The 25,781-nt window shown below is 39.2% G+C and overlaps 1 pseudogene; it reads left to right on the top strand.

Annotated features, from left to right (window-relative positions):
- The first annotated feature begins 24,726 nt into the window (after window positions 1-24,726).
- Window positions 24,727-25,403, top strand: LOC149200003 (small heat shock protein, chloroplastic pseudogene; annotated as a pseudogene).
- The last annotated feature ends 378 nt before the right edge of the window (window positions 25,404-25,781 follow it).

Raw genomic sequence — 25,781 nt, forward strand, 5'->3', positions numbered from 1 at the left:
CTCCAGCTCGTTAAAGTGACCAAAAGTGTTATCCCTCCTTTAGATTTTAATAATTTTTGGACCTGAGGAATTATTACACAAAAATATCGAGCGCTTGTTTTGTTCGGCTCATTAAAAGTACCGAAAATTCATCCCTTCTGTATTATTTTATACTTTTTCGGACTTAAGGGATTAGATGATGAAAAAGGATTTTTGGAGTTTCCTTTACGTCCCTTTTCATACTCTCTAAAATTGAAAAGGACCGAGTTATCTTTGTCGTTAAACTCGTTAAAACCTAATAGCAACAAACTTGTCCATAACAGACAAGAACGAGTTTCACTATCGCTAGGCTCGTTAAAACATAGCGATGGGTTTGCCCGAAGGGAAAATTATAGAACAAGCATATGTTATCCTCCTCAAGGTTGACAAAAATAAAGAGGTACTGGTCACTAATGACTGGGGAAAAATTGGGAAGAAAACTTGAAGAAACTTTGTTGGTAGCAAGTCGCTTTTGAACATGACACTTTCACTCCGCATCCAAGTCGGGTTGGGTTGTTCCATTCACTGGTCACATCACCATGGTTCCATCACACCATCCACATTTGGGGTTAATGCTACCAATCCATCATGTCAGTGTCGCCGATATGTTCAAGAGAAGTCGCTCAGAGAATTCACCTGTGTCTCACCCACTGCGATACATTTACGCTCCATTCTTTCATGACTGCCACCCTAAACCTTATATCACCAGATCATTTTCACCTCCATTAAAATCATTTGCTCTATTCCGTGTCATTGATGTGGGATTCACTAAGGCCCTCCTATGACGGATCGCTTCTTGTCGACATCAGCTCGTTATCCAAGAAGTCGATCTAGGAACAACCCTTTCAGTACTTTGAAGCTTGCATGCCTCAATGGCAAGTTTCTCACTTCCGGCGATAGGTTTACATCAATGGCCTTCGACCGCAATATTTTCTGTGGCGTTCGACGCCAAGTCCTTTATTCACACCACGTAAATTGTACTGTAGTACCTTGAGGGTCATCATCATTATCAATGATTCCTCTCGCGCCTGTTAACAACTTACATCATTGGCTGGTAATTAGGCGATGTCTTTCCATGTTCGACTCCAGAACATCTCTCACATGGATCGACTTGTACTTTGAGTGAAGATCGAACGAGATTGAAGACTCTGGATCTAGTTTCATCCATCCGGGCTGCGATATATATTCAGGAAAATAAAGACATCAAATGTACATCAGTGCTGCACAGATAATCATCCAATCTAAGGGATGATGGCTCTACCAGAATCATCAGTCTACACTTAGACGATTGTCTGTCTCATGTACATGAAAATGAATTTATAAAGCTGAGCATGGGAATGCTCGCCTCAGCTAGATCACGAAAATATTATGAAGATAATGTATTTTATTGTATCTTATTACAGGTCTCCTTCCATCTTGAAAGAACTTCAGATCCTCATGATAAAGCATTTCACCCAACATCGACAAATTAACGACCTCATGCTTTAGGGGGCAACTGTTATAGACATTTTTGGGCACTGCAACCCCAATCATAAATGTCAATAAAACAAGGGCTCTTAAGTCCCTAAAAGTGTTGTTCCAACCCCTAAAAGAACAAGGTCAACTGATTACATCTTCTCCCAGAAGTTCTCCATGAAAAACTACTTAGAACTTGTCAAAACTGGACCATTTCACCTGCTCCATAGGCAAAGTGCGTTGCATCCCACCTGAATACATAGAGTAGGTGCGATGCATGTCAAAAAGCCCTTTTATGGGGTGCGATGGGCGAGAAGGGACAAATGGCAGGGTCAATCCACAAGGTGGAGAAGCATGGAATCTTCCAGAAACTTCTCTTGTGACACTTGCCTCTCTGAATTTGACTAGGGATGAGTAAGAGATCATCAATCTCCAAGTGGAATCAATAAATATAAGAGAGAAGACACTAATCCAATATAAAAAGCTGACTCACCCCCCTTGCAAACATCTATATATGGATCCCTCATCCCAGAGATCCGGGGGCTGGAATTTTTGTAAGGAAGTGCTGCTGGTTTCTTGGTGCAATATCATAGTGTTAGGTGATCTAAGATTTTCATGAGGTGAAGAAGGGCTTCTTGATGAGAGGATGATGCTGGGTCAGAACAATTGGTTGTAATTCTCTTGGCTCTTTCTTGATTATCAATAAAGCTATTCAAGTTTTCCTCCACATGTTTGTATGATTAATGTTTTATGCATTTGTGTGGTCAATGTACATATGATCCTATATTGTTTATGATAATAGATCTATGTTCTTAGATAGTATTATGCTGCTTTGATTCTACAGGTACCCTATGAAGCTAGGTGGACAAGGAAGCGAGTAGCAAAAGATCTATCAGAAGGGAGAGCAATCAAAGAAGGAACCAAGCGCAAGACAGAGGTTGGTCTCCTTTATTCTTCTCTCATCTATCTCTCATAAAGGAAAATGAAAGTAGTTTTAGTTTGTTTGTTTCTAAGGTAGCTACCAGCCTTAGTGGGATTATCAGCTCTGCATAAACACTATTCCCAGTAACATGGGGGAAATATGCCTGTTCCTTTACCGCAGGAAGGAAATTCGTCAGAGTTGTATCTGGTCGTTTATTCGGTCCCACCTCCAAGCAAGCTAGTTGTTTCCTTCGATTGGAATCTACTAGGCAGACCCCATTTACCATCTAATGTATAATTTTGAATCATAGTGCAAACTTACAAAATGGTCATGTTTGGTACCATCATAGATGAACGGGCTTCTGTGAGTATCCTTTCCTTGACTGCTTGGAAAGTGTTTGGTTCGCCATCACTTTTTCCTGAGATGCGATATTTGATAGGCTTCGATAAAGGAACCAGTCGGCTGTTAGGGATCCTTCCAAATTTGCCTATAACTTTGAGAAGGAAATCCTTTTATTTGAACGTAATGGTAGTCCAAGGACCTTTATATTACAATATACTCCTTGGGTGTGACTACATTTATAGCATGGGAGCCATCGTCTCCTCACTCTTTCAAGTAATCTGTTTTTCACATGAAGGCAAAGTGGTCTAGCTCGTAGACCAGCTTTCATTCCCCTGTTCACAAATAGATAATAGTCAAATGCCATCCCTAAAAGGTCCTTTTGCACAAGGAATGTCTCATCAATCTCCAGTTCGTCCACTTGATAAGCGCGAGTGATTCAGTGGTTGTGACTGAAACCCAGGGGGCATGCACCCTGGTCTGCTTCGGCAGGGAAACTTCAGGTATAAGGTAGGTTTCCACAGAGGATATATGACTGGTATGACACACCCGTCCATTTAGGAAAATGGGATTAGATCGTAATAAGATACCTCTGTTAGAAGGTAGGCCCTTCCCGATAGAATAAATGTTTTGTCTGCAAATTGAAGGGTAACCTGGAAAGGTAGGCCTTTCTCGATAGAACAAATGTTTTGTCTACAAATTGAGGGGTAACCTAGGAAACTCTACCTCTCTATACTTGGGGGCATGAAAATTTTTTGCGTGAAAGTGAAAAAGCGACCATTTATTTTCTTAGTTTGTAGGTTCTTAACCCTTTAAACTTGTAGGATTGGTCGTTCATAGCTTACATAATGAAAGGAGTCGGAGCATAATTTCGAATGGTGCAAGCTCCCTAAAAAATGAACCTATCGATGAGACATCCTTATTATACGACTAGCACAAGTAGTTTTATGCGAAGTTCAAGCTCATTAAAAATTAAACCTAACAATGAGCATATGTTCCACCAGAGTTTAAGCTCATTAAAAAATGAACCCACCTCCAGTAAATAACCATTGTGAATGCATTATCATTAGCTTTTGAGCCTTGGTCGTGTTCTTACCATCACCTCCACTTTGTTGTTGCCGATAATTCACCTCCATTTGATTGTTTACCCCTTTTCAGGAATAGCTGCAACGAGTGATCCTATTAGCCACCATTTTACACTTCCATGATTGGAAAGTTCCAAATCTTACCTAGAACCAGCTGCTATCTTAAAACATCACTCGTTCCTCAAAAAATGAGTCTCCTTTAAGCTCTTTTCATCTGACTCGTAAAAAATGAAAAGATTGCTAAGCGATTGGCCTCTCCAGCTCGTTAAAGTGATTGAAAGTGCTATCCCTCCTCTAGATTTTAATATTTTTGGACCTAAGGGATTATTACACAAAAATATCGAGCGTTTGTCTTGTTCGGCTCGTTAAAACTATTACAAAGTCATCCCTTTCGCATTGTTTTATACTTTTTTGGACTTAAGGGATTATGTTAGAAAAAGGAATATTGGAGTCTTCTTTCCATCTCTTTTCAAACTCTCTAAAATTGAAAAGGACCGAGTTATCCTTGTCGTTAAACTCGTTAAAACAATAACAAAAAACTTGTCCATTCAGACAAGAACGAGTTTCATTGTCGCTAGGCTCGTTAAAACATAGCGACGGGTTTGCCCGAAGGGAAAATTATAGAACAAGCATATGTTATCCTCCTCAAGCTTGACAAAAATAAAGAGGTACTGGTCAGAAATGATTGGTGAAAATTGGGAAGAAAACTTGAAGAAAATTTATTGGTAGCAGGTCGCTCTTGAACATGACACTTTCACTCCATCACCATGATTGAGTCGGGTTGGGTTATTTCTTTCATCGGTCATATCACCATTGGTCCACTGTACCATCCACTTTTGGGGTTAACGCTACCAATCCATTTCAGTGTCATCGATATGTTCAAGAGAATTCGCTCACTGAATTCACTTACCCAGCTTGTGTCTCATCCGCTACAATACCTTCATGACCACCACCCTGAACCTTGTATCATCAGATCGTTTTCACCTCTACAAAATCATTTTCTCCGTTCTGTGTCGTAGATGTGGGATACATTAATGCCCTCCTACGATGGGTCACTTCTTGTCAACATCAACTCATTATCCAAGAAGCTGACCTAGGGACAACCCTTCCAGTACTTTGAAGTTTGCATGCCTCAATGGCAAGTTTCTCACTTTCGGTGAAAAGTTTACACTAATGGCCTTCGACTGAAAGATTTTGCGTGGTGTTCGACATCAACTCATGTATTCACACCGCTTGAATTGTATTGCAGTACCTTGAGGGTCATCATCATCATCGGTGATTCCTCTCGCGTCTATTAACAACTGACATCATTGGCTGGTAATCAGGCAATGTCCTTCCATGTTCGACATCAAAACATCTTTTCACATGGATCGACTTGTACTTTTTGGCGAAGATTGAACGAGTTTTGAAGACCCCGGATCTAGTTTCATCCATCTGGGCTGTGATATAATCGGGAAAATAAAGACATCAAATGTAAATCATTGTTGCACAGATAATCATCCAAACTAAGGGATGATGGCTCTACTAGAATCATCAGTCTGCACACAGACGGTTGTTTGTCCTATGTACATGAAAATGAATTTATCAAGCTGAGCATGGGAATGCCCGCCTCAGCTAGATCATGAAAATATTATGAAGATAATGTATTGTATTGTATCTTATTATAGGTCACCTTCTAGTGCGAAAAACCTCAGATCCTCATTATAAAGCATTTCACCCGACATCAAAAGATTTCCGACCTCATGCTTTAGGGGGAAACTGTTATAGGCATATTTGGGCAGTGAAACCCCAATCACATATGTCCATAAACCAAGGGCTTCTAAGTCCCTAAAAGTGTTGTTTCATACCCTAAAGGAGCAAGGTCAGCTGATTACATAATCTCCCAGAAGTTCTCCATGAAAAGCTACTCAAAACTGGTCAAAGTAGGACCATACAGACTGCCCAGTGCTAAAGGTGCGATGCATCTCACCTGCCACATGAAAAAAGTGCGATGCATACTGGAAAGCCCTTCTATAGGGTGCGATGAGTGAGATCAGACAAATGGCACAAGTAGTTTGCTAGGTGGAAACCCAGAGAATCTTCTAGAAACTGCGCATTTGACACTTGCCTCTCTGAGTTCGCCCAGGGATGAGTAAGAGATATAAAATCTCCAAGTGGAACCAAGAACTATCAGAGAGATGACACTAATAAAAATCCTTGAAGCTAACTCACCCCCCTGCAAATATCTATAAATGGATCCCTCATCCAAGAGATCCAGAGGTTGGAATTCGGTAATTTGCAAAGAGGTGTTGCTGGTTTCTATTTGAAGACATTGTTGGGTGATATTGCTTTGTGTGAGGTGAAGAGGGCTTTCAAGCTGGGAGGATGGTGCTGGGTCAGACCAAGTGGTTGTAATCCTCTCTTCTACGACTTTTACTAATAAAGCCATTTGAGTTTTCTTCCATATTCTTGTGTATCTCTGAATATTGTGTTGTTATATGCATTTATATGGTCAATATATATATGATCCTATATTGTTTACAGTGAAATATCTATATGCTTTGATGGTATTATGCTGCTGTGAATCTACATGTGCTCTTTGAAGCTGGACAAGTAAGGAATCAGTGGCGAGATTCTGTCAAAGGGGAAAGGAAACAAGCAAGGAGCCAAGTGGAAGACTGAGGTTGGTACTCTCTGCTTCTTTCTCATCTCTCTCTCGTAAAGGAAAAACAAGTGATTGTTTCTAAGATAGCTACCCATCTTAGTGGGACTAGCAGCTCTGAATGGACACTAGATTTCCCGGTAACAATAGTCGTTCCCAATATGGTAGCGTCTCCCGACCATTGACAGAGTCCGGATAACTATGTGAACTCTTTGGGAGTCCTAGAAGAACAAGAATCACCATATCATCCTCGACAATCGTGATTCCGACACTTCCAAGTTCATCATGAAATTGAGTGAACTTGGTCAAGTATTTGGAATAGTCTCTCCTTTCTCCATTTTGATTTTTCAAAGTTTGTCCTTCAGTGCCAATTTCCTTTGGTCACTGCTATTCTGATACAAGTATGTTAATTCTTTCCACATATCATACAAAGTTTCCTTTCCATGGAGAATCGAGACAATGTGGTCTCGAACTCCCTCAAGGATTATCCGCCTTGACTTTGCCACACACTTCTTCCATTCACCCAAATTATGTGCATCTAATGTTGCTGGCCTAGGAATTCCGTGATCAATGAATTCCTTCAAGCCATTATCCTCTAGCACAACCTCCATTATGTCCCTCTAGGCTATAAAATTCAAGCTACCTTCCAAGGAATACTCGAGCTGCAAACCGTAGAATGCCATCTGTCGATCCTGAAGTATGTATTTCAAATTCGAATTTCACCTGTAGCCTAAAACTCAAAACTTCGAAATATCCTCTAGTATACTATTATCAGCTCTAATACCATGTAGAAAATCCTGTAGATTCACAAGTTCATGCAATTTACTAAAGCACAGGACAAGAATATACTTCTACTTTCAACCAACAGAAGCCAATAGATCGATGAAAACAATAAGAAAAAGAAGAAGATAAATCAATGACACATAACACAAGATGTATCTGGGGAAAGCCACTACTAAAAAACCCGTTATCTGTATTGCATATATCAGAAATATGAGTGAAGATACAAAACTTGTTCTCACTAGAAAAATTCCACACAAGTAAGCTCAATTCTCTTAGCTCACAAGCAAGCTCTTGGCCAACACTTAACCAATTCTGCATCTCACCAAGCCACTATTTCCTTGTGAAATTCCTATGGCTGAATAGCCCATATTAATGGGAATCCAGTGCTTCCAAAATTACGCAATCCAAACTAGGTCCAGTTCCTAATTGCATGCATGATCTATACAACTCAGTAAATCATACAACTGATAGTACACTGTCCCTGCACTCTAGTCTCAACTAGGTCTTTCCCTAAACTGACATGTATGAGTTTCTCATGAGGAAATATTCAGTTAACTAGAGTAGCACTAGTGGATGCATTAGTGCACCAACTGACTGTTAGTCCTCTATTAGTTCCAAAAATAATTTATAAATAATTTAATTGAACTTAACTCAGTAAACTGAGTGATCTATTTTCCAACTCAATTTAAACTCGTACTGCACCCCGAAAACTTAGGGAGAACATATACATGACTACAGAAAGACTTCAAACTCGAAATTCCTAAGCTAATTAAGTTAATTAAACTTAATTAACTATTTACAAGTTTCTATGAGAATATAATTCGATTTTAATTCTCAATTTAATTCAAGGACAAATTAATCTGGAATTTATTGTTGCCATTTCTCAACAAATAGGACTTTGATTTTGGATCCTTTCATCTTGTTCTTCTTTCGTGAACCTTTGTTGGCAATGTGTGCTTGATCCCTATCTCTTCTTTTATTCCTTGGATTCTTAGGATAATTACTTCTATAGTGACCCATCCTAACATTCAATCTTGGATATGTTTATCTTCTTCCTTGGACCTTTGTAATTCTTGAAGGTTCCTTTATTCTTGTGATGAGCGGAATAATAATTAGATATTTTCTCTTCTTCACTCTCCTTGTTGCTTACTAAATATATTTTGAATTCTTCTTAATTGCATGCATTTCATAATTTCTCGAATGTAGAAGTAGCCTTCCAAATTTCTTGAGCGGAATCTATGTCAGATATATATGAGATGAGGTTGTCTTTTATTCCAATATTAGGCTCATGACCAATATTTCTGTTTCTCTAATATTTTCTTTCTCTACTTCACTTTATTCATTTGTAGGCTTCTTTACTTTTCCTTTGACTAGATCTAAGACTTTATTCTTCTTGAGGATGAGATTTATCCTCTTTTTCATGACCTGCAATTAGAGGATCCTTTTGATTTGTTTTCTCCCTTAAATGAGTTAAATAGTAGGTTTCTCTCCTTATATGATCCCTTTTCTTAATGATCCTCATTCAAATTATTAAGACTTCTTATTCTCCTTTCAATATATCTTTAGGTTGCCTTTTTACTTCTTCTTTACCTTAGCTCTGATACCATGTTGGAAACTCAGAAAGGCAAAAATATTTTCTTTATGTTGATAATTACTTGTGATATTCTTATGTTCTTACTAACTTTATTATGTTATTATTTTATTTAGTTCATCAATCAATTACCAAAACAATAACATGAACATCACAGACACCATATGTATGTAGACAGCCAGGGAAAAACCCCTATCCCGGGGAAAACCCAATCAACAACTCTTCCTTTAATAGTTTCACGAGATGATCCAAGAATCCTTGACCCAGAAACATATTTCCTCCAATCACTAAGTCAAACCTTCATTTATTCTCTATATGATAACCTTCCAACAACAACTTCAACCTAGCAATTTGATATTGCTGTAGTATAATTTCGACTTCCCCAACAACTGAACTTTGACCCAACATAATCCATAATTTTGACCTTCCCACCTACAAAATTTTGACCCAGTAAATAGCCAGTAAATCCACATGTGTGAGAGAGAGACAACCCAGAAAATTTCAATTTTCCTTCTCCAGCAAATCTCCTCCCTCTTTTGCAACTTCACATTTTTTCTGCTTCCTCTTCTTGGATATCGAACTTGTGTGAGAGTGTATTCCAAATGAATCAAACTTCTTGTATATATACCCTTTTTTGGAGTTCAAATTACCCTCACGTAGGTCGACTTGGTCAGGTAAGGGTTTATCCAAATTGGATAATTATAATTTTTTTCATCCATATCGATGCATTCAGAGTGGAAAAAGTGGAAGAATTAGCTCACGGGACCATTTTTACCGGCCAAACCCAGTTTGGCAAAATAGGGTCTGAAACCTTTTGGGAGTGTTTTGAGGCATCAATTTTTTTTGGGGGTAAAATTTTTCTTATTTAGCGTGAAACCTTTTAATGGTATTCTACACACAATGACCTTTCCAATGGCGCAAGAAGCACGTTAATCGGAGTCTGTATGTAAAAATTATGCCACTCAGAAGTTGAACTTCCTGTTTTCACACCTATAGTTCGGGAGGATGCCGCGTCAGGCCCCATTATTCATGGAAAAAGGGCTAGCCACAAGTTTGAGATGTAAAATACTCTAGAAGAGTCTATTTTTTAACTCTAGTTAAGAGTTTATATAGTCAAATTTAACCATTAGTAGGCTATCGAGCTGTGTTATAATCGGGCCACTAGGAGGAAGAGACATTCCATTATTTCAAGAGAATTTTGTTCCATAGCTGAGAAAATATAGATAGGAGTGATAGGAGGTAGATAACACAAAGAGGATTTGTGCACTGTAGCATCCTAAGGGCCACAAACATTACTTCTTTGTACTTGTAGCTATATTTCCAGATAGAGAAAGAGAGCGTAGCGACCTCACCTTCCTACTAGGTTTTCTACCAAAAGGGTTTCCAAAGAGCATATCTTGCGTCTTGTGTGTTTGTGAGATTATTTCGTCATTCTCTAATTTTCTTCATAATTTCCATTTGCATGCATGCACAAATTCCAGTAAAATCTACAAATCTAGAAACTAAATAAACTATAATAGTGTAGAATCTCATATTTTTAATATAATATTGTCAGATATGTTGCGATGAACTATCCAATGGAATATCCACAAAATTTTATGGACCATTTGGTATTACAACCAATTTTCTTCGGGTATTTTGTGGAGATTTCAGGGATCTAGGTTGGCATTGTCGAAAATCATAAAACCCTAATCATGGTTGATGAATTTGTAAATGTACCTCATGATCTTGCAGAGATGAGGTTTTCACGGCTTGAACAACAAGTCATGGATATAAACCGCAATGTAAACCCGCTCATGGAGGCCTTAAGCAATAAGCTAGGGATATTTAGAGAAGACATGGGTTTGAATGTAGAGGACAAATAAGAAGGGGGATTGGGAGATCAAGAATACATGGAGAACCAGCCGAAGAAAGAACCTGGAAAATATCAACCCATTTCAAGTGCCGTGAATCAATCCCTATTCAAAATGGAAGAAAAAGTTGATATCAATTCGTACCAAAATGAGATCAATGCTTTGAAGCTGAACCACTGGTTACAACAACTAGAAGTTTATTTTAGCATCCATAAGATCGAGGAAGGGAAAACTATCTCATTCACGGGGCTGAAATTAGAGGTCCATGCACTAAATTGGTGGGAGAGCAACACAAAAATCATGAGGTTGGAGGGATAACCTCTAGTGACTAAGTGGGAGGATTTCAAAACCACTATTAAGTCATAGTTTTATCCCATTTGGTACGTGGATTACCAGTGGATCTGGTGGCATTACTTCAAACAAAATTCATGCCAAAGCGTGCAGGAGTACACCACAAAATTTAGAAAGATGGCTATAATGTTGGGTATCTCTCTAAAGAACCAAAATGTACTCCTCAAGTATTTGGGGGTCTGCATCGCCATATGTGTGAGCAAGTGATGCTATTTAAGCCAAGTTAGTGGACGAGGCTTGTGTACAGGCACAATACATGGAGAATGTAGGTATGAAAATAGTGCAATCAAGTGGATCGAAGCAGAAGGAGCAAGAGGAAGCTTTTAAGGAGGGGAAGAAGAAGCAAAAAAAGGGAAAAGACAAAAATATGGTAGCCATAACAAACCAATGCAAAGATCCTAGCAACCACTATAGCCACTGCAACATTGATGGCCATACAGAGGAGAAGTGTTGGAAGTTGCATCCAGAGCTAAATCGAAAGGACAAGAAGAAAGGTAATAAGAAGAAGAATCTCATGGCCATTGATTCGATCAACCAAATTGAAATAAGCTTAGACTTGGATGAGAATATCATTTGTAAATTAGTGGAGAAAGAGGTGAATCTAAGTAGCCTTCAGCAATAAGAAGAGAAAGAAATTACCAAACTCTTCCATATAAAGATACAGGTGAAGAAGACAAATATTGATGCTTTGTTTGACTTCGGATCGCAGGAAAATCTCATTGCAGCAGAGATGGTTAAGAAGTTGGGGCTGGAAGTTTGAGATAATCCAAAACCATATCCATTGGGATGGGTAAACAAGGATGCAGAGCTGAAGGTAACAAAACAATGCAAAATTAGATTTTCTATTAATGCTGATTTTATTGATGAAGTAGATCTAGATGTGGTTCCCCTTGATGTATGTGGATTCGTGTTTGGGAGTCCATACATGTACATGCATGATGAAATATTCATTAGGAGATATAACTAGTGCCGACTCATCGAGGATGGAAAATAGTTCATCATCAACATGCACAAAGGCAAATTGAAAATTTCACTAGTAAGTTCCAACCAAGCCAAGAAATTGATCTGTTCCAGCAAGAAGTATGTTTTATTGTTTTTAAGAGAAATTCAATCTAAAGAGGAGTCAATAAGAGGTAAGGTATCCATGGAGGGGTGTACTAAGAAATAGAAACAACAATTGGAGGAGTTGTTACAATCATACAAGGATGTGTTCCGAGAGCCTAAAGGGTTACCACTTAAGAGAAAAGTGGAACACATGATCCAACTATTGCCAGATTCCCCATTTCCAAATATTGGGTTGTACAGGTAGTCTGTTATAGAAGCAAGTGAGGTGAAGAAATAGTTTCAAAAACTACTAGAACAGGGTGTCATTCGATCAAGTACATAACCATGTGGGTCACCCATCATCATTGTGCTAAAGAAGGATGTGACTTGGTGGATGTGTATATATTACAGGGCGTTGAATAAAATCATGCTCAAGAACATATACCCCCTACCTAGGATCGACGATATGCTAGATCACTTGTAGCAAGAAAAGTACTTCACCAAGCTAGATTTGAAGTATAGATATCACCAAGTTCAAGTCAAAGAAGTAGATACATGGAAGACTGCCTTCAAAACCAGGCAAGGTTTGTATGAGTGGTTAGTTATGCAATTTGGCTTATGTAATGCACCGACTACATTTATGAGATTAATTAATGATATATTACGCCCTTTAATAAATTAATTAGTTATTGTCTATTTGGATGATATACTAGTATATAGTGCTACCTAGGAGGAGCATATTTCACATTTGACGCAGGTGCTTGAAACATTGAAGAAGCACCAAATGCTAGTAAATCTCAAGAAGTGTGAGTTTGTACAAAAATATTTGGTGTATTTGGGGTATGTGATCGGTGGAGGAGAGCTGAAGATAGATCCTTCCAATATGGAGGCTTTCATGAAATGGCCAGTGCCTACAAATGTTTCTAAGGTCAGGATTTTCATTAGGGCAACAAAGTACCCGAGGAAATTCATAGCCTCATTTTCAGTGGTAGCAGCATTGCTCCACACAATAACAACAAGTGGCAAGAGTTTCTAGTGGGGAAAAGGTCAACAAAAGCCTTTCGAGGGGCTAAATAAGAAGATTGGTCCAGCACCAGTTCTAACATTAGCAAAATTTCAGTGGCCCTTTGAAGTGGAGACATATGCAAGTGGGTATGTTATGGGAGCTGTCTTGATGCAAGGAGGAAGGTCCATTTGCTACCATTATGAAGTATTTCATGGGGCAATTCTTAAATACCCTACATACGATAAGGAGCTCTATGCCATGGTGCAAGATGTGAAGAAGTGGAAGCACTATCTGATGAGAAAGGAGATAGTAATCCACACAGATCACCAATCATTATAGTGCTTGTAGGCCCAGAGTAAGCTACAACATAATAGACATTACAAGTGGATGTGGTTTTTACAATAGTTTCATTTGGCGATCAAGTATAAGAAGGGAAACACAAACAAGTTGGATGATATGCTTTCAAGTCCACCCACATCAAATATTATAGCTTTGGTGACTCTTATGCACATGGATCCATTCACCCATGATGCATACAAAGAGGCACATTCATAAGATGAGGACTTCAAGGAGGTGTATCACCAGTTGCAGAGTCAGATTCATGTGCACGATGGCAACAACACCATTGAATACCATCTCCAGGATGGGTACTCTACTTGATGTATAAGCTATGTTTTCCTAAAGGCGAGCGATTGCAGCTGATTAGAGAGGCTCACACCTCCAAGGTTGCAGGGCACTTTGGTGTAGTGAAGGCTGTGGATAAATTGTATAGTTATGCGTATTGGCCCAAGATGCAAGAGAAGGTATCTAGGTTCATAAGGGGATACATTCTTTTTTGTAAAAACAAGCCTAGCAATAGTAAATAGGGTATATATTATCCCTTACCTGTACATACTTGTCCTTGGGAAATCATTTCCATGGAATTTGTGGGAGCTTTACTGAAAACCAGGAAGGGAAATGACTACCTGTTCATGGTAGTTGAAAGGTTCAACACTATGTGTGTTCTAATTCCCTATAAAATGAACATCAGCGGAAAGGGAGAAAACTTGTTCTTTGGATAGGTCTAGGTGCACTTTGGGATACCAAGAGCATCATTTCAGATAGGGATAATATATTTCTCAGTGCATTCTGGGCTACATTGTGGGAGAAGATGGACATGGAGTTGAAGAGATTGTTGGATTGTTGGGGTGGTTCAACGTTAATTATCCAAACAAATCCATACACTACTGGTCCTTTCGGCATCAACCTGTGGAGCACGGACCAAAGTCTCACCCTATGCAGTATGGGGGAATGCTGGAACCAAGTTTCCTCACCCTGAGATGGTCATGATGTCATTTTATTCCTTCTATTCCTGTTTTTGTGCAGGTCACTCAGTTCTAGGGCCCACTAGACTAGCCCTATACTTCGGCCTTCAGTACCTCTGTGAAAAGGTACAAATTACCTTCACGTAGTCCTAACCCGTGGTTCAGATACTTTTCACGCTGCTAGTGCAGCATACCGTGTAGATTCCCAAACTAGTCTAATTGTCTTACTTATCTTATTAGATAATCACAGTTCCAAATAAACATATATTCTTCTTTGCGTTCAGTTATCCAACATAATTATACACATTCACGCATCACATAATAATTATAAAGGAAATTCATACATAATATGACAAGATTCATTAATTGGAACAAAGACACAAAATTTGCAGAATACTTCTCTTTATTGATATCTTTAAGTGATTAAAGACTCTATCTACCTTGCACACACAGCTGCAGGGGTCCGTGCACTCAGCTATGGACTTCCACCTTAGGCCTCTGTGCACTCAGCTGCAAAGCATCTACCTACGCTACGGCCTGAAATTTAGACTTCTTACTTCAGAGCTATTACTCTATTACATGATCTCCATTGTCTCCTCTTTTTTAAAATACTTAGAGCTTAGATCTTTTTATACAATCCCATGGTCCGCGGACCATGGGTAAGTCTCTTATAGCCAACTTTATTTTACAAAACTAAGGGCGGAATACCATTTTTGACACATAACACCTTCGCACTCAGCGACCACAAAATGCAGAGTCTTTACAATTATATTACAAAAATTGACTTAAACATGGGCTTTTAGACCCAAAACTGCCCTTGGGGGATACCGCTCCCAATAGGCCCCTAACACAAACATCGTGACTCACCCTTGAGTCACTCGGTAGGCACGAAGATCTTTGCGTGAAGCCCATCCAGCTTGACCCGAATGATCGCAACTTTGGCCATGCACTGAGCTGCTGCCTGCTTCGCATCCTTAAATGTATTCTCGGTTACTGTTCATGCGCTGTTAGAAGCTTTTTTTGCGTAGCTTGGAGAGTCACAAGATTGCCTTCAATGTTTCCTATGACTGTGTAATCTTCCTCCAGCTAGGGCTTTAGTTGCTCCTTCAGCCCTGCTTCCTTGTGCAGCGCTACGTCCACCTGTTTCTTCAACTGCTTGGCTAACCTCTGTGTTAGTGCGATGGTTCACGCCGTGCCCTTAAATTCATCATAGAGCTGTTGGAGTTTGCACGCTTCCATCTCTAGCCTGTGGGTGTTTGGGTCCTCCTGCAAGCTGGTCAGGACCTCAAATGATTGCTCGAACAGATGTGTGCAGTCTTCTACTGCACTCTCCACTGCCGTGCTTGCTTCTGTGACAACAACCATTCGTTGTTCATTTACCTCTGGCGGTGTTGAAGGTTGGGCCCTCAACTGGACCTATATAATCTATAGGTTTAGCTCCAACTGAACCTGCGCCATCTCCGTCCGAGTGTCGCGCACCCTTGTGGCCAATTTGCAGATGTGAACCTCGACTAGATCCTCCTCCAAAATGGCCAACTCTGGGACCATTCTGCTTTCCTCCTTCATGACTTGCATGATCTTCTTTCTCTGGTCGGTTGCCTCGGCCTCAGAGGAGGTGGCAACATTTCTCTGTAGGGCCATCTGTTCATTCTTTATCCTTTGTTCACTGATCACCTGGAGGGCATGGTGCTTATAGGCCCTGATCACTAGGCAACAAAACCATTTGTTGGCTTGTTGAAGCCTAACCCAAGTTCAACGTTAATTAGACAAATAAATCCCTACACAACTAGCCATTTTGGCATCAACCCGTGGAGCGTGGACTGAAGTCTCACTCAACGTAGTATGGGGGGATGATGGAACCAATTTTCTGCACCCTGAGATGGTCGTGATGTCATTTTATTTCTTCTATTCCTGCTTTCATGCAGGTCACTCAGTTCTAGGGCTCGCCAAACTAGCCCTATACTCCAGCCTTCAGTACCTTCGTGAAAAGGTACGAATGACCTTCATGCATCCCTAACCTACGGTTCAGGTACTTTCGCACTGCTAGTGCACTGTACCATACAAATTTCCAAATTTGTCTAAGTGTCTTACTTATCTTATTAGATAATCACAGTTAGCACCACGTAAACAAATATTCTTATTTGCATTCAGTTATCCAAAATACTTATACACATTCACGCATCACATAAGCATTATAAAGGAAATTCATACATAATATGACAAGATGCATTAATTGGAACAAAGACATAGAATTTGCAGAATACTTGTCTTTATTGATATCTTTAAGTGATTACAAACTCTATCTACCTTGCGCACACAACTGCGAACTTCCACCCTAGGCCTCTGCGCACTCAACTGCAGAGCCTCTACCTACACTACGACCTGAAACTTAGACTTCTTACTTCAGAGCTATTACTCTATTACATGATCTGCCATTGTCTCCTCTTTTTTAAACTACTTAGAGCTTAGCTCTTTTTATACAATCCCATGGTACGCGGACCATGGGTAGGTCTCTTACAACTGAGTTTACTTTACAAAATTAAGGGCGGACTACCCTTTTTGAAACATAACACCTTCGTGCTCCGCAACCACAAAATGTGAAGTCTTTACAATTATATTACAAAAATTGACTTAAACATGGGCTTTTAGCCCTAAAACTCCCCTCGGGGGATCCCGCTCCCAACAGAGATCTACAACATTCTATCCACATACATATGGGCATACAGAAGTAGTCAACAAGAATCTGGTGTAACTTCTGAGGGGATACAACCGGAAGCATCTGAGGACCTAGGATGCAAATCTAGTATATATACAACATTGTTATAACATAGCAGTCCACACTTCTACATGAAAGTCCCCATTTGAGACTTATTTTGGATATTTCCACCTTCACCTTTGGATATTACATATGGGAAGCAAGGAGGAGTGAGGGAATATCTTACTGGAGATGCTTTAAGGTTGAAAAATTTATAGAGAAGACCAGGAAGATCTATCTATAGGTAAACGAAGCACTGCATAAGTCACATGAGAAGTATAAGGCCAGGCATGATCAACAAATAACAAAGAAACCATTCAAGGTGGGAGACAAAGTATGACTATAGTTGAAAAAGGAGACGTTGGAGGGGCCTGGTAAGAAAATCAAGGCTCTAAGGTATGGTCCCTTTGAGATATGGAAAAGGTGGGTGATAATGCCTATCAACTCAGTTTACCACCATATATGTGCATTTACTCAGTTATGAATGTCGATAATTTGAAACTCTATGAGCCTTCCATGCTAGATCAGGAAGAGGAACAGGTCCTACCTTTTGTGGAGGATTTGGCACCAGACACTTAGGAAGAGTTGACAGAAGATACAATTTTGCAGAAGATGTCCACAACTAAAAGACATAGGCAACATGACCTTTAGTAGATTGGGTTGAAGAGACAACTTCAGGGCAAAGCTAAATGGTACACCAGAGAGAAGGCGGAGGAAAAATTTCCTCACCTCATTCAGTAAAATTTTTTGGGGAAAAAAAGCCTACAAAAATGGGGAGGCGTGATCCAAATTGGACCATTATATTGTTTTTCATCCATCTTGATGCATTTGGTATGGAAAAAGTGGAGGAATCAAGTCACGGTACCATTTTTACCGGTGGGATCTAGTTTGGCGAAACGAGGTCTGAAACCTTCTGGGAGAATTTTGAGGCATCAAATAATTTTTTTGGGGGTAAAAATTTGTCACTTTGGTATAACAAAATTTAATGCTATTATACACATAGATACCTTTCCAACAGCGCAAGAAGCGTGTCAATCAGAGTCCATATGAAAAGTTATGCCACTCAGAGTTGACCTTCCTATTTTCACACCTATAGTTCGGGATGCCGATTCAACCTCCATTATTCATGGAAAAGGGGCTAGCCACGTGTTTGTGATGTAAAATAATCTAGAAGAGTTTATTTTGTAACTTTAGTTAAGAGTTGATGTAGCCAAACCTAACCAAGTAGTTTAGCAGGCTGTGTTATAACCAGGCCACTAGGAGGAAGAGGAATTCCATTCTTTCGAGAGCATTTTGTTCCATAGCTAAGCAAAGATAGCTAGGAGAGATAGGAGGAAAATCACACAAAGAGGATCTGTGCATTTTAATAGCCCACAAGCCACATACATTACTTCTTTGTGCCTGCATCCATATTTCTAGACAGAGAAAGAGAGCGAAGCGACCTCACCTTCCTGCTGGGTTTTCTACTGAAAGGGTTTCCCAAAGATAATATCATGTTTCTTGTGCGTGTGTAAGATTATTTTGTCATTCTCTAATTTTCTGCATAATTTCCATTTGCATGCATGCACAAATTACAGTAAAATCTACAGACCTAGAAACTAAATAAAACCGTAATAGTGTAGAATCTCAGATTTTTAATATAACATTATCAGATCTAGTGACGAACTTTCCATTGGAATATCCATGGTAGTTTACAGATCAAGGGCCAAATTTGGTTGTAGGTGATCAATGACTTATTTTACTCAATATTAATTCTTTTTACATGATTCAAAAGCCCAAGAAGGGTCTCGTTAAATGGACAATGACTCTAATGACTCAAGACAAAAGCTAGAAGTCCTCAATTGGGACTTTGACCTAAAACATGATGACCCAAGCATGAAACCCATTCTTTAATAAGTCATAAAAAAAAATAAAAATTTATTTTTCTTTCTTTCTGTAAATGTATTTCATTATGACTCAAATAAAATTATGAATACCAAACCTAGTTACATTCTTCAACATTTATGATAGACATTAACACCAAAACTATCCTCCACAGAAGAGAACTCCTAACACAAAAACCAAAAGATATTTGGAAGAAAATACCTTCCTAAAGATCCCCAAAATAAAATAAAAATGACAATACATATAACTATATTAGTATGCGATCTTTTATGATTACATCACTTCCAGGTCCCATTGGATCATTGAGATCTGGAAACTAAATTTATACTATTGGAGCTAATAGACTCTTCCACATTAAAAACAAGACCATTTACTGAGGAGCTTAGATCATCCATATGCTAGTGGAGAACTCAAATTTTATCCTCATGCTTATCCAATCTCCGCCTGGCCTCCAACCCAAGATCTATTTCTATGGAAGAAGAAGTTTAGTGTTCATATTGCTGCATTATGAACTTGATAAAATCCACTTGTAACTTATCCAAGCAGTCGTTGAACTAAGTTACAACCTTCTATAATTTACCGGCCATGGTTTTTTTGGTGATGGGGATGCTTTTTGTTTCCCATCTTGCTCCTTAGGGAGCTAAGTATTCGAAACAATGCGGTATTTAACATAAACAAAGATAGACATTTCATCCCAAGCCAAAATTTTGCAGGCATTCTCTAGAGGGTGGGGCACGATGGAACATAGATCCCTCTGAAGCTGTCGATGATTTATTAAAACATCAATGAATGTGGAGACCAAGTTTCCTCCCACATAGTCCACGATACAAGTACAAACTTGAACAATTACAGTTGAAACAAGAGGACCGCAAAACCCTCTCATAATTTCTTAAACATCACAAGCTTGGTGCCCACTTTTCATGCAAATTTAAGGGATGGGATAAGGTCTATTCAAACCATTAACCAATATATCCCCACATTTCAATCCACAATATTTACTAACACAATGGTCTGCTTCACGATTTTTGTCCCATAATATGTGCTTGAAGCTTGTCTTTAGGAGATATTTTAAGAACAACTTGATCCGATTTAATAGGATATCCAAATTCGCTTCTTTGGGACTTGTTCCTTCGATTAAATGCTGAATTAATAAGAGTGAGTCCTCTACTATAGGGAGTGTTACACAAAATATTGTCACCATGACTATTTGCAGTCAATATGGGTCTATCATCATTCATACTGTCCTCCTTAGCAAGTCTCAAACCTCAGCTCTTCATGTCAAGTTTTGAAAATGAGAGAAAGACCTTAAAAATCAATAAAGCTCTGGTTCTGCACTTTCTCTCACTGTTACCTGTGGTACTGCACCCCTTGTTCATGTTACCTGTGGACCTTCCCGCTCTGCCTCTAAAGGAGTGGGTGCGGACCCCTGTGAAAATAAAAAAGGTGCAAGTTTATTCTTAAAAACTCACTTGTGGTTAATTCTAGATGATTCTAGATGGAATCTTGACGTGGATGGTTCACTCCTAGGTGGTTCATGCATCCAAAAACTGAAGGAGCTAATCCCTTGATGAGAGGGGCTTATCCCTTTGAAGGAGGGCTTTATCCCTTTGAAGGTGGACCTAGTAACTTCCCTTCATTGCACTGTAAATTAAGGCATTGGGCTGGTTGCTAGAGAGGTTAGAAGATGAACATTTTTGAGGGTAAATGCTGTTGGAATTGAGACTTCCTAGTTAAGCTTGAGAGGAGAGATTACATACCTTTTGGCTTCATTGGGAAGAGAGTGAAACTTTTCAAAGTAGAGGAGACTTCTTGCTGGACCCTGGGAGGATCTTGTACAACATCAAGGCACATGTTGTAAAGTTCTTCTTTGATTTAAGTTAATACAATTAGATTCATTTTTCTCAACAAATTGTCTTATGTGATTTTTCTTCATGAATTCCTTGATCATCATGACAAGTATGCTTTATTATATTGGCTTTTTAGGTGCTATTTAATGTGTGTTCTTGTTTGTGTTTGTAGATTCTCTACAAGGGAGCTCACTTGGATCAACGGAGTGAGGCTTCCACAAACTTGCATTGGACCCAAGGTAGGCCTAAAATACTTGTTTGCCTTTATTTATAAATTGCATATTTAGAGAAAGATATAATTTTTTTGGTTTGCTTGTTGCTAGATATAATTAGATACTAGGGAGGTTGGTCTTGTCCGCAAGAACAACTTATCCGGGTCGACAAAATGGCGACTCTGTTGGGGACTTGAATTTTTGATTCTTTTACTTTGACTTGAGAAACTGTGTTTTTGTTTCTGTTTTTGGCTTGATGTGTATGGGATTGGGTAGGTTTAGTAGATCTTGAATTATTTTTTGTTTTTCATACTTTTGGGAGAGGACCGCACCCTCTGCTTGTAACATAGTGCGGACCTATTTGCACTTTTGTTTTACACACAGAGCGATACCGCACCTGTGTGAACTGCAGGCATGCAGACCCTGTCAAAATTTTGAAAAACTTAAGATTTTCTCTTTCAGTCAGCTTAGGATTTATTTAGGTGTTTTTAGCCTCTGCCCAGATCTGCATGTGACTTGCCAGGAACTTTTCTTAGCTTGATTCCATTGGCATTAGGGTTTTAGGTGAAATTCCTAGAAGTTTTGGTTGCCGGGCTTGATTTTCATTTTGGTCTTGTAGTAGCTCAGGGCTTAGAAGCCTTAGAAGCCTTAGATCACCTTGGTTTTCACTGGCCTTCTTATGAGTCTTACTGTTTGAAAAATCTGCCTTTGTTGAGGAATCCATCTTGTTTTTCTCTTTGCGAAACTTCGAAAGGACTTGTGTTAAAAGTTTTGGATTTCATTTTTAGAAAAGAAAACAAAAATTGGTTGTTTTTTGAATGATTTGTGATTCTGGAAAAATTAGTTCTTAGTTTTCTTATAGCTAAGTAAAACATCCTTGAAAAGAAATCTTGTAAGCTTTTACTTCAAATAGTTTTTAGAATTTATATATCTCAAGATTAGATTTTTCCATAGTTTTGAGTGTTTTATAAAAATAAAAAAATCTCTTTTGAAAAAGTTTGTTTTTGTAGTATTTGAGTGTTTGAAAGAAAAGGGAAATTTTTGTGAGCATAACTAGTTGTCTCGTTTTTGAGTGTATTGGAAAAGACAAAAAGCTCTTCTTTTGATTTGTTTGTTAACCGAAAAAATGGAGGTGATGTAGATGACTCTAATTCAAACCGACAAAATGGAGGTGATGTAGATGACTCTAATTCACTTGTTGATATGGATGTTTCTTATGATTGTGAATTGAACTTGTCTACAGATTTTGAACCAAATTCCTTCAAAGAAGTTGGAGTCTTCTACTAGAGGAAGTGTCCCCAATTTTGTTCCTGGAATTCTTCCGACACTGGCAAGAAGCTGAAGTCTTCTGCTAGAGGAAGTGTCCCAGATTGCCAACTGAAGGCATGCTCAGGGGCATCTTTGTCTCAGGCTACAACTCTGAAACTGGTGTGGCAGGTTGTGGCTCAGGCTCACTTGAGGTGACTTTGAAGCTTGTAGATGACCATCATTTCCCCCACTGTCAGATACAAGGTGAGATGATGGAACTGCAAGATTGTTCAATACTCTGGAACAAGTTCTGACATGTGTTTGGAATATCTTCTTGGCTGTTGATGCCCATTGCCAAGAAGCGATCCATCCAAGATGAATCTTTGTTCTTGCAGGACGTTTATTTCTGAAGCATCTGTGTGAAGAATGAGTGGTTTTATGATAGTTCTTACATGGATGAAGATCAAAACAGTGATCTTTCAAATGGCCAACTCGGTCACAGTGTTGGCATTTCACGATCTGTTGTTGTTGTCGCTGCTGTGGAAGAGGGGCAAAATCTGGAACAACTGGAGGTGAACTGTCATGAGGAGAAGGTGAATTGTTGTGAATGAATCCAGCACTCTGAAAGTGAATGGGCTTTGAGTAGTCTGGAATATGAAAATACAAGTCCTTGACATATCCAAGACCAGTTCTGTGCTTGTTGTGGAAAAGTTGTTCCCAAGGTCTGATGATGGGCTTGGGAAGTGCAGACTGAGTTTCTGCATCTGCATGTACAACTGCTAATTTATGGGAGTCTGTTTCAATCTTCTGAACAGAAACAAGTGTAGAATGATGACTCCTCTGTTTTAATTCTTCTTGTTGTAGCTGAGTTTCGGTCTGCAAAAATTCTATCTTCTCTTGTGCATTTTGCAGACAAATTCTAATGTCAGGCAGAGAGGATTTGTTGATTTTTACTGTGTCATTAGTATTATACTATATCGGAATTTTCAAAAACTCTAATACTTCATAAGCTTTCCCCATTTTCTCCAGTTCAAAAGTGCCAAGAAAAGCGCATAATAATGACAACAAATTTAAGCACTTGAATTCTCTAGAAAGAAATATGTAGACACTTGCAGCAGGGTCGATATAAAACAATCTTGTGCCCTTTGAAATAATTCCCTTCCTCCTTAATTTAATGGATTCATATTTCGAGTATTTGAAGGAAATGAACTGCTTGAAGGAGACATCATGCGGAGACTGAAGTGAACTGATAATACATTGGATGCACGCTGTAACAAAAAATTTTGCTGCAAAATTTTACTCTTAATGGGAGAAAATATAATTCTGATATGACTGGTCAGCAAATTCAACTGGACAACAAATTTCAATACCCGAGACTACAAAATTGTATAGCGTATTGAACTGAGGTATATATAGTGCTTAACATTTGCTAATATATAAATACGCAATTACAACTGTACAAGAATTAACATGCTTATGTTTTCATCCAAACATAAAATGTTATCTAGCAACTCCCTTTGACTACATTCAACATTTTCAATGCCAATTCAACGTAATAATCAAAAACTGATCTCCGTAAATGTATGTATGGAGCAGTGTTAAAGATAATCATTCAAGAGAAATGTGGGTGTATACCAACAATGTGCAAATGCGAGATGCATCTTTACATTTCATTAGTCGATATCATAATTCAATTGCAATCACTGGAATCAGGCGTATACTCTCCTCTTTCAGGTTTCGAACCCTCAACCTTTTACCGTATGATACCAAAACCAGCGGTACAATTACAATGTCAGTTTGTACTGTAGTGGTCGGCCATTTTCTGGGTGTCCAGCTGATGACGGCTCAACGAAATCTAGAACAGGAGCAGCCTCACTCAGCCTCACTATCAGATGGAAGTCTTGATAATATGGACACAGGAGCATATCCACCAAACAAAATTATATATATACCACCACCTTTTTATAATAAGATTTGACATTTAATGAAGGATGTAAACAATTGTACGCATCATTCTTCAAAATATGTGCCACTACAACATGGAATTCTCACCACTAAACCATGAAATATTTCAGCAGCCTAAAAATTTGAGAGATGACAGGTAAGATACCAAATAGTAATTGGGATTACCATTTACGACCCTTCAGCTATCCTGCGCACGGGGATCCTGTAAGCGCATTGGTCATAGCACATGATATAATATTTGTTGTTTTTGTTGAAGGCAACGAATTGTATATTATTCCATTCGGCCGAAAGTTTCAAAGCATAGTTTACGGTCTTCAAAACACATTCAACACATTGCGAATATCAGTGAGCAGGTTGTCGTCAGATTCGTGTTCGTTCTAGCGAAAATTTTGAAGGGTTTTATTTCTGCTTGGCTAAGACGAAATGGCTACTGTAGCTTCTGCAAAGAATAATGTCTTGAAATCGATAGTTCCAGCCGTCAAGAAATGCCTGTTGCCTTCGGCCCGTCTAGGGGATTCCGCTGCCTTTGTAATGTGCCGGGGCTTGTCAATGGAGGCAGTGAAATACAGGCCTGAGGACGATTCGTTGATTCAAGATGACAGAGAAAGGCGTCAGGCTCCGGAAATCCGCCGTGGGAGTTAGCCTAACATTCTTGAGGATTCATTTTTTTTTCTCTGAGGAGCTTGGGATTTGGCCTCGATCAGCTATTCGATAACCCTTTCCTCGTGGCTTCTCGTGGGACAGGGGATGTGATCAGAGGCGGGAAGAGAAAGCCGTGGGAAGCTGTTGAAGATAAAAAAGCTCTGTATCTACGGGTGGACATGCTAGGCCTAGGGAAGGAAGAAATCAAGGTTTATGCTGAGGAAAATGCCCTGGTGATAAAAGGGGAATCCCTTTCAGAGGCAGAATTGGACTGCAGTAAACAAAAATATAGTAGCCGAATCGAACTTACCCCAAAAGTGTACAAGCTGGATCAAATCAAAGCGCAGATGAAGAATGGCGTGCTTAAGGTCATTTTCCCCAAGTTTACAGAAGAGAAGAGCTTAGAAATGAGGATGCAGTTTCAACGACACAACTTGGGGCATTCTTTGCTGGAATGAAAATACGAGCTAATGCTTTCCCTGGAGGAGAAACACGAGCAATGGGACTGTGACAGTGGATTGTGAGGGCCGAGGGAGAATTAATACCAACGTTCATACAATCCAGGCCAAGATAAACTCAAAACTACATCCATTCGATTCTTCTGCTACAACTTTGAAGTGTGCTCAATGCAAAAATGGGTATTGATTTGACACAGAGAGAATCAGGTAGAGCTGTTAGATACGTTAGGGTGGCAAGGAGAATTTTGGTGTGTCTGAGTGACAGAAGTCAGAGAGAAGGAACGCTAATGGAACACTGACAACACTGTAGGAGAAAGTATTTGATGGGAATACCAAGCGTTACCCATTATCACGCAGAGAGTAGATTATTACGACTGA

This window comes from Pinus tabuliformis, chromosome 2_1, assembly GCF_031772625.1.
Source record: "Pinus tabuliformis cultivar Carrire ecotype Pingquan chromosome 2_1, CPIR1, whole genome shotgun sequence".
NCBI lineage: Eukaryota > Viridiplantae > Streptophyta > Pinopsida > Pinales > Pinaceae > Pinus > Pinus tabuliformis.